The sequence below is a fragment of the Micromys minutus genome (assembly GCF_963924665.1).
Source record: "Micromys minutus genome assembly, chromosome: 3".
Classification (NCBI taxonomy): Eukaryota; Metazoa; Chordata; class Mammalia; order Rodentia; family Muridae; genus Micromys; species Micromys minutus.
Window position 1 is genome coordinate 13,954,939 of NC_137972.1, and position 11,192 is coordinate 13,966,130.

Below are 11,192 nucleotides of genomic sequence, written 5' to 3' on the forward strand. Positions count from 1 at the left end.
TCCAAGGAGTTGAAAGGATGCTATAGTGCAGTCTAATTATCTCTGCCCACAGCCCTGGACCATTGCTGTCAGTGCAAAGCAAGCTCAGGGTTGGAGCTGTTAGATGCAGGAGTTGGGACAATGGGAGACCTGTTCTAGCATTCCCCAGACACCTCATGATAGACGTTCAGATCTTCTCTGAACTCTCTCTCCAGGTGAGGTGATATTGGCTAGGATTCCTGTTGCCTTCTTACATTAGTCAGCTTCAGTTTCCCTCTTGTGTGAGAGAAAGTGAACCCCACACTCTATTATGCCACACTTGACAATACCCGCTTTGTGTTCCTCCAGTGCCCATTCCTAGGGAAGGGTGAAAGGCAATAAGCCAGAAACCAGACTAACAGAGCTGGGCTTGGCTGCAAACCAATGACCCCAAAAGCAAACAAGTCTTATCAACTTTCGTTAGATCAATTCAATCCTTGAACTGAGTGATTTTCCCAAGCCACAGTCTTTCCTATGTCCTTAGGGGCTGACACGTATTGAAAAAGTGAACTTTGGGTGACTTTGTAGAGGCACTTGTCCCTCACCAGGCAGGAGACCTGGCTCTGGGGTCATGGGAGCAAGAGATCTGGCCCCACCTTCCACCGGTGGCAGCACTGGAGTCAGCAGGCCCCACACCTTGTCTGGGCAGCAGAACAAAGCTGACTCTGGTGGAAGTTGGGGGTGAGCCACCCCAAGGGTGTGAGAGAGCTGGCCCCGCCTTTTGTCTGGGTTGTGGCGTGGATGAGAGAGAGAAACACCCTCCCCCCTCTATGGCAGATGTGAGAAAGCTGACCTTGGGATCTTGAGAATTGGAGTCATGGGCCATGTCCCTCATCAGCTTTTAGTGGGCCCTGTATGTCTACCTGGCAGCAAGGTAGTGCTGGCCCTGGTTGTGGGGGTTGTTGGTGAATTGGCCCCCTCTGGTGTGTGTGTGTGTGTGTGTGTGTGTGTGTGTGTCTGTGTGTCTGTGTGTGTGTGTAGGATAGATGTCCTCTTTTGTTGTCTGTCTTAGTTTTGAGATAGAGTCTCTCAGCAAGCTACTTGAATCCATTTATCTCTACCTCATTAGCAATGAAATTACAGTGGTGTCCCATCATGCCCGGCTTTTAGATGGCACTGGAGACCCGAACAAGGTTCTTATACTTCTTCAGGAATCTCACTTTACCCATCAAGCCATCTCCCTACCACAGTAAATGATATATTCATGATATCTCTTCTTTGGGGCCGTTTCTCAGCTCTCTGAGCAGTAAACCAAAATGACATCAAGTCATCCACAGTGCAGCCTTCATGGGTATAAATAAGTAACTGTGGAGTTAATCTTTATTGTAACAAATTGGGGCTAACTATAGTTGGAAATATAGTTTCTGCATGTGAGATAAAAAGACGTCTTCTGTTGATGCTTGTGTTGGACTGAATAGGTTTCACCTCCACAGACTTACGTGTTTGAATGCTTGGCCCACAGGAAGTGGTGTTATTAGGAGATGTTGCCATGTTGGAGTAGGTGTGGTCTTGTTGGAGAAAGTTTGTCGCTGTCAGGGTGGACTGTGAGGATTCCTATGCTCAGTCTCCACGCAGTTTGGAATGAAAGTCTCCTCATGGCTACTGAGGAAGACAGTATTCTCTTGGCTGTCTCTGGATCAAGATGTAAAACTCTCAAGTTCTCCAGCCCTATGTCTGCTTAAAGGCAGCCATGCTCCCTGCTATAATGATAATGGATTAAACCTTTGGAACTATAAGCCAGCTCCAATTAAATGTTTTCTTTTGTAAGAGTTGCTTCGGTCATGGTATCTCTTCACAGCAATGAAACCCTAAGACAATGCGTTTTCATGGAGTGCCCAGGACACTAAAAAGAACTGTAGGAAAAGCACATTTGCTTCCTGCAAAAGTGATGCACACACATCTTGACAAAGGACTCCTAGGTACAGTGCCTCAGCCACATGGCATGCCCCACTTCAGTCCTGAATTATTATCTCATCATGGAACTGAGAATAGAGAAGCAGGTGTGGAGCGCTTTCAAAGTATCAGTACACTTTTAAAAACTGGAATAGAAAAGCACAGCTTTAAGAAAAAAGAAGCAGAATCTTGCAATGCAATGCAGGCTCGTCTCAAATTCATGGTTCCCCTTCCTCAGTCTTCTGAGTGCTGAGATTATAGGCATGGCTATCCGTGCTCAGAAAACTGAACTTTTTTTAGTGAAGATATTTCATTCTAATTTTGGATATCACCTATTCAACTCTGATTTTTGAAACACCAAGTTGTCAAATTATAGGGTTTTTTTTTTTGTGTGCATTTTTTTGTTGCCATGACAGAATACCCAAACCTTCATGAAGAAATGAGGTTTGTTTAGTTCATGGTTTTGGAGGCTGAATAAAATCAAGACTTTATGGTTACATCTTTAAAGGCTTTTGTGTTGTACCAGAACACAGCAGGGAAAGGAACCAAAGTCCATAGGGCAGACATAGCAGAAATGATACCAGAGAGACTTTGTTTTTAGGATGGTCTGCTACAGTCAACAAATCAAGCCCCACAAGAATGGGAACTCTACCCCATGGTGGAATTGAGCCTCCATGACAGCTTGGTGGGGGGTTGGGGTGGGAGCCATACTCTAACTGTGGGAGAGACCAGTTGTGGATTATATAGAAAGACTTAATGATATTTCACCAAGGTAGGCCAGGGAATGATCTTAAAGAGATGACCCTCAAGAGAAATCTGTTTACATTGGTTCATTCCATCTACTAGATATTTATTGAGTCATTAAGAGCAGGTCCAAAACTTAATGAGACTTTTTGGCTTTGTTAGATATGGGCTAACATTTGTAAAAGGGTGAAATTATTTATAGAGCACTAAAAAGACTGATCAAAAGATATTCCAACTTCATTTAAGAATAAATAAGACAATGCTCTTTATTGATACGTGCCTCTCAAAGTACATCCAAATCTTATTGGTTTATGATGCAGAATTTAAATCATTGGGATTTTACAATGGGAACACAATTTTCCACCTCTGTCTGAATACTCCTGAAAGACCAGTAACATCGAAACATAAGCAAAATTTGTTATTCTATCAACAGAAAAAAGGGCTAAGATCTCTAATGCCTTCTTTAATAGACATCTGCCATGTATTTTTTCAACTCAGGAGCTAAAGGTATTAAGAATCATTACCTGTTTATACAGAAGGCACACAGCCAGTAGATAAACAGAGCCTTTTCTCCAAGGGAAGGATTGTAGGGACGGACCATCGGGGTGAGACGGTGAACTGTTGGGGCAGAGAAATGAGCAGATGGAGTTTCAAAGCAAAACTGACCTAGTTATACATTTGCATACAGCCGGTTGTATACTCTTCTGAAGCTTCAAATCTGAACCTGTCTCTTCCATGACTGTAACTGCGGTTTGAATGCAAATAATGAGGAATTGTTTGCCTGGTACTCAAAGATGCTTTGGGGTATTTCCTGTGTCTCAGAACCTATATAAATATTCTTATTATTTGCAGCTTTGTAAGGAATAGTTGTATATGTTTAATGAATAAGATCCCTTCCCATCTTAGAAGTCTCCCTCATGTAGTTTTGTTATTGAGGTCATATTAGCCTTGTAAATGTGTTAGAAGAGTTATTTCATTTTCTACTTTCTGGACAATTTTGTATAAGATTAGTTTTATGTTGTCCAAAGATTGAATAATCCTTGTTTCCCTCTCTCTGAGCCAAGTTTTTTAGACAGTTTCAAGCTTTTTCTTCCTTTAATGTTTTTGTATTTGGAGTCCATGACCTCCTGAATCTCTTCTATTAACAAGCTCCTCTTAAGAACCCTTGCTTCAGAAGGCTAGCCTGACCATCTTCTGACAGTCAATGTGCTTCTCTTGTTGGTTTTTTGTCTTAACATCACAACAGCTACAGTTGAATGTGGTTCTCAATAAGATAAAGGTTTGGTCCTCAGCCCCCGTGCTATTGGGATACGGTAGAACCTTCTAGAGGTAGGACTTAGTAGGAGGTAATAGGTTATTGGGAGTGTATCTGTAGTAGGTATTGCTACCACTGGCCCAGAACCTACAGGTTCTAATCAGTCGTGGTCTGAAAACACCCAAATGGTGAGGCAAATGCCACTTTCTCTCTATGCCGTTCAGGGTACTGAAGTCAGTGCCTTGCACATGCTAGCAAGCTTCCCAATACTGCTTTATATCCTCAGATGTTGACCGTGTGTGTTATAGTGTGTGTGTGTGCTCATGTATATGAGGGGGGGAGAAAGGGGGAGGGGGAGTGGAGGGGGGAGGGGGAGGGAGAGGGAGACAGTGGGGGGGAGCGGGAGATTGAGCTTTCTTATGTAGCACATGATGGCCTGAAAGCCTGAGAGCCTTCTCTCTGTATATATTCTGTGAGGGACCTACCACAGCAACAAAAAGCTGACTAACGCACTCTCAGGCAAATTCAACCCGAGGCCCAGGACCTGCACGCAGCTAAAGATAGCTATGAATGTGATCACGCAAAATTGTAAACTTAGTTAAAACATTTTCGAAAAACTCAATTGAGCGGACCACAAACGTAAGCTTTATTCTCGTGTCTCAATGTCAAAATGTTGGGTATGCTTGCGTGACTATTTATAACTAGTACAGTGACTTGACGTATTCATCAGTATGAGGGCAAAGACTGTGTTTCCACAATCCACACAATATTTGGCACATACAAAGAACTTTACAAATATTTGTTGAACTAATAGTTGGTTGTCTCTTAATCCGATCAATTATACTTGAAGCTAGAGAGACCACATAATTGAATGTTGTTCTCAGGGTTCCTTCAGTCCAGCTTGAAATATTTCTTTATCTTTCCTCACAAGAATGCAGAATACCCTGAAAGAAGTTGTCTTATGTTAGTTGTAAAATAAGCAGATGGTGATTTGGGGAATGACCATGCATGTGGTAATTTGTTCTTTGAATGAGTTCTGCAAACTGACAACTACTTCTAGAGGCTCTTATTTGATTTTTGTACTAGAACTTTCTCCCGTGAAGCCATTTTATCTTATTTTAATACAAGTGCTTTAGCACTACTTTGTTATTTACACAGAATATTTTTCTAATACATTTATTTTTATTGCATCTCTTTCTTTCTTTCTTTCTTTCTTCCTTCCTTCCTTTCTTCCTTCCATCCTTTTTTCCTTCCTTCCTTCCTTCCTTCCTTCCTTCCTTCCTTCCCTCCCTCCCTCCTTCCTTCCTTCCTTCCTTCCTTCCTTTACTTCTTTCTTTCATGACAGGGTTTCTCTATGTCACTGTCTGTCCTGAATGTTGCTCTGCAAACCAAGCTGGTCTTGAACTCACAGAGATCTGATTGCCTCTGCCTCCCAAGTGCGAGGACTAAAGGTGTGCACCACCACCACCTGGCCCATTATCTCTTTGTTTCTAAAGCATTTTTATAGACAATATAGATTTGAGTCTTGATTGTTCAACCATTCTGACAGCCTCTGTCTTTTATTTGTAATCTTTAGATCTTTTGTATTTGATGTACTTACAAATTTGATTGCATTTAGCTCTACATTTTTGTTCTTTACTATCTGTGTTATATGAATATTTCCTTCTCATTCCTTTCCTGACTTCTTTAAAATAAATTTAGTAAATTAAATAGTTCATTAAATGCATTTGTCAGTCTTTTGTATTTTAAGTGATGGCTTAAACATTACAGTATGTGATCACATGTTTTCATCATTGTAGAATTAATATTGAACTTTACACAAAAAATAAAAACCTGTTCACTATCTATACCTGTTAATATCTCCCCCTGTGTCATTTATGCCTGGTTGTCATATTTATTGCACATTTATGTATTATGAGGCCCACTTAGCCCTTGTTGTAACTTTTGATTTACTCTTACTTTGGCTAAAATTTTGTAATTTTAGGCACAAATCCTCTTGAATAGTTTCTGGGATAAGAGTTAAAACAAAGGCTTGACATATAGCCACTGACTATTTGTTTACAAAACTATATGTATATACAAATCACCAGAAGTCTGTAAGAAGTTGCTTTATGAGTTTTTTCCTAAGAAGCTGTATTTCTTTTTCCCTGTACAAATTTAAACTTTAGTGAGCATTCAAATCTTTGTCCTCTCATACAAACTGCTCCTCTATATTTCTTCAAATACCATGAAATATTTGTAGCATGCACTTCATTATAACTCTCTGAATTAATCATTCCATAAAAACATTTTTATTTGGCACATTTCTTCCTGCGACAAGATCTTACTCTTTCTCCACTTTTGGCACCTGTTTTTCTTATCACCAATTTCTTTCTTATGTGTTATAGTTTTCATGTTTGAATCTGTGCTTTCCAGGATTTCCAGGATGATTTCTCTTCCTCCTCCTTCTCCTCCTCATTTTTTTTTTTTTTTGAGGTAAGGTCATATGTGGCCTAGGCTGGTATTGAACTTGTTATACTATGTGGCCAAAGAAGACCTTGAACTCTTGAATTTCCCCGTGTCCACCTCCTACATGCTAGGATAACAGACATATACCAGCATACTCAGCCAACCTATCTTATTCTCCATACTTTTTTTTGACATTTTCTTGTCTCTTTTAGCAAAGCCAATGAGCATTGGGTAACAGCAATGCCACTGAATGGTAAATGATTTTAGATTAGACACTCAATGCCTGTGAGCTCCATTTGATATGAAATGATCTGAGTCTTTCACACACACAAACACCACCATCACTTTCGTTGTCGTCGTCGTCATCATCATTACCATCATCATAAACATCACCATCATCATCATCATCATCAACATCATTATCAACATCACCATCATCATCATCATCAACATCATTATCAACATCACCATCATCACCACCACCACCATCATCATCATCATCATCAACATCACCATCATCATCACCATCATCATCACCATCATCACCATCACTATCATCATCACCATCACCATTACCAACATCAACATCACCATCATCACCATCATCATCATTATCATCACCACCAACATCCCTTTTGTTAACCTCTGACACTCTGGTTTTGATTTTTCTCACCTGTTTACTATTTCCATACATCTAGACACGTTCTTATCACATCTGGCTGTGCCTTCTCTGTCCTTCACACAAATACCCGTGGTTCCTAGAGTTGAATGGGTTGACTCACAGTTACTCACAGAAACTTCAGAGTTGTGCTTCTGTCCGTATGTGTGTCGGCACACATGTGTAAATGTGTGTGCAGGCCCACGCTTGACACCAGAAAACCTTCCTAATTGTTTTTCCACTTTACTCTTTGAGGCAAGAGTCTTTCCATCAAATCGAGAACTGACCGATAGGACTAGCCTAAGTAGCCAGTTTATGCTGGGAAGCCCCTGTCTTTACCTTCTAGGGATGGAATAACAGGCTGGCTGGCCTTTATATGAGCTCTAGAAATCTGAGCTCAGGTAATCTTGCTTATGGGCAAGTTTCTTAACCAAGTTACAAAGTTCTTTACAAAGTCTATATAGTAAAGAAGAGACGTAAGAACAGCCGAGCTGATTCCGTAGGTTCCTTTCCTATTGGTCCTCATTTTATGCCCACCTGATGTGTCTCCTTTCTTTGGTATTTATATTCCACCACATTCTGCACTGTCCTGGCTCCCTGTCCCTTTTTAGGAGACACACTACACTTCTACCTGTTACTCAGGATTCTCCAGAGGCTCTCCCTCTATGCAGACATGACCTGGATTCTTTGCTCACGAGCCCCAGTTCCTCCTACCAAACCAAGAAACATCATGGCAGAGGCTGTGCCTTATCAGGTCTGAAGAATGTTCTTTTCTGGCTATTATGACAGAACGTGAAGAAAGAGCACTGGGAGAGCTTAGTTTCTGAGCTCCAGCACTCTGTGTACATGAACACAACTGGGTCACTTACCTTCCGTTGAGTTTGAGTTTCTAGTGTTTTTATTTTATCTTTTTTTCTTATTCTCAAAATGAGAAAGATATTGCCATATTTCCATAAGGTTGTTAGGATTTACAAGTACAGTGTGAGAAAGCATTCTGTAGGTGTTTGTTGGTTAAAATCTTTCATTTTTAAACTGGGGATTTAAAAACGTATAGCTTCATCACGTACATTACCACCTGGGAAAGAGGCCAAGTATTGGGAAAAGGAAGAGTCACCATGCTGGTATTGTTTATTTGTTTATTTTTCTTGGGCAGTGAGGAGGGAACACAGCTAGAGAAGCTGTGCAGGGTTCAGTGAGTGGAAAAATAATGGTTTTGGGCACACAAACATTTATCCAGCTACCCATCCACTTCTAGGAGAAATGACCCACCCAGACGAGTAATAATGAAGCCTGCCCTTTGTGTGCCTGCTGTGGACCAGGGGTTTTACACAGAGCACCTCTCCTTTGCAAGGCAACCTGAAGTGTGAGAAGGCATTGCCGCACAGAACGTCAGGATTTCTACCAAAGTGTACTCCTGGACATGGAGAGCCACGGGCCAACTTCAGCTTTGCTTTCAAAGATTCTAAAACCAGTGTCTTCTCCAGATGAACTGTGTGAGTCACTTTCCTGTTTCCTTGACAAGAAGCAACCTAAAGAAAGGGAGCGTTTGTTTTGGCCCAGATGTAGTCGATCACAGTGATGAGACCGACAGCAGCTTGAAGGAGCTGCATCCACGGTATCCACGGTAACCACAGTCAGGAAGCAGAGATGGATGAGTGCCTGAACTCAGCTCGCTTCTCCTTTTTGGACACCAGCCCCATAGTATGGCACTGGCCACACCGAGGGTGGGTCTTCCCATCTCAAGCAGCCGAATGCAGAAAATCTCTCAAGGGTATTTCCAGAGACTTGTCCAAAAGACCTGTCAGGTTGACAATGTACACCATTACACTATCCTGATCTCGACTCCTTCCAAAGCTTCACTCTTCCATTTCAGGATTCAGATACTACCAGGGACATTGAGATCTCCTTCATAAAACAAAGAACGGCCATGATACCACATAATTTGAGTAGACTGGCCGGAGGCTTTTGAGGGTACCATTCAAACTGTGCCACGGGCCAAGAAGTCACCCTAGAACCAGGTCATCTGTGGGATATGAAGTAGAAATGGAAAAGGGCTTTGGCAAGCCTGAGCCCATCCGAAGGTTGGCACCCTAAATTATAAAGTGTGGAAGGGACTAAAGGAGCAGCTGCAACATGACGCGGTGTAATTATTTTATACTGGTCGAATTCCTGCTGAATTGCTGGGTAGAGGTGTCTGACATCTCTGCAGTGGAAGAAAACATTGTAGGTATGTGTAGGACTAAACGAAGCATTTTTCTTGGCAAATAGTTATTGTCTCCGAAGTCCCCCAAAGTCCCCGAAGTCGTCACCTCCTCTGCCAGTTAGGCAGAGGTTGAGTCTGAATTCCCCCGCCTCGTGGGAAAGGCTCTGTGGTCACTGACAGTAGATTTCGTTTGTGCATGGCATGGTCACAGCTGGCACCAAGACGGTAATTTAGAGATGGCTGGAGTGGTCAAGCCCAGAACAGAGTGAGAAGTTTCCACGAACAAGGGAGACTTATTCAATTGTTTAAAACTCATACGTGTCAACCCAACTTTTCCATTAAATGGAAAATTTTGTTCTGGATAAAAGGCTTAGTGCATGAACATGTAAATGTGAGTGTCTGTGCTCAGAGCCCGTGTGAAGCTCCATTTTTTCACCCGTGAGACGGAAAACAATCAGGTGAATCTGCTCGCACTGGTGGGCCAACTAGCCTAGAGCACACAGTCACAAACAGAAAACACTATCTCAAGATCACACGGAACGTGAGGATTACCCTCTGACTTCGACACACATGTGTGTACCCTTTCCCAGTACAGACACATTTTTTTTCAAAAAGAAGAAGAAAGAATGAAAGGAAGAACATCTTTGGCCAGAGGGCACAGCCATCTCTGGAGTGTCCAATATTTATTTAGGTTGCCTTCAGACAGGGAACCAGAATTTGAGGCTGTCAGGGAACTGGCTGGGAAGAGCTCCAAACTGAATTGCCCAAAGGAGATTTCAAATTCCTTGGTGGATTTACATGCAGGGTGATATCCCAGCTCTCCATGAACGCAAATGGAAGATCCAGATTCTCCCTAGGGGGAAGAAGCTGGGGGAGAACTTGTGACCTTCTGGTCATGGGGCTGAGTCTCCTTTGGGAAGGCTATCCTGACTTCCCAGGTGTTGTTGGAAAACCACCTACCTTACTTTGGACATGGTTCTGACTTTCAGATGTGTCTCAAGGCACTAAAATAGCCATGTAGTTGCTTAGAAACCGCAGGTCCTGCTCGGTCCTGCGTTGAGAGCATCAGAACAGGAGAGATTTGGTACCAGGAGGATGGTGTGAACAGTGGAGAGGGATGAGCAGGCGGCAAAGAACGAGGGTAACACATCTTCACTGAGTCTTTTCCATGTGCTCTGAGAAAGCGAACTCTACATGAAATCCCAGCTCAGTTCCAGAGACACAGCTCAGTCAACAAAGTGCTTTCCCTGCAAGCATGAAGAGCGAGTTCAGGCCTCAGAACTACACAGCAACCAGGAGTGGGAGCATGTGGTCGTAATCCCAGTGCAGGGAAGACAAGGCCCTGGAATTTATTGACCTACCTAATTTATTAGCCTAGCCTAATCAGAAAGTCTCTCTCTCTCTCTCTCTCTCCCTCCCCCCCCCCCAAGACACAGGCACATACAGACACACATCACATAGACACGCACAGACACAAACACACACACACACACACACACACACAGAGTGAGTGAAAGAGAGAGAGAGAGAGAGAGAGAGAGAGAGAGAGAGAGAGAGAGAGAGAAAGAGAGAAAGTCTCAAACCAAACAAAATCAATGTAGATGGAGTTAAAAGTGTATCATCCTCAAGAGAGATACCGAGGTTGACCTCTGGCCTCCACATGCCTGCACTGTGTCATGTATATGCGCATACACATGAACACACACACCCTACATCACCACAGGGGCGGGGGAATGAGGGAGAGAGACAGAGAGACAGAGACAGAGAGAGACAGAGACAGAGAGGAGAACTCTAAGAAAGTGGTTTGGTTTTACTAAACCCAGGGTGGTTGCTGTGCCTCTGGCTGCCCCTTGGGGAGCCTCACTGCAGACTGGAAGGGATGCTCCTGTGACTTTCTCTTCAGAAAGACAAGTGGAGCCTAATAGCTTGACCTAGCTTCCCAAACGACCAGACTTTCAGTGCTCTCTAACATG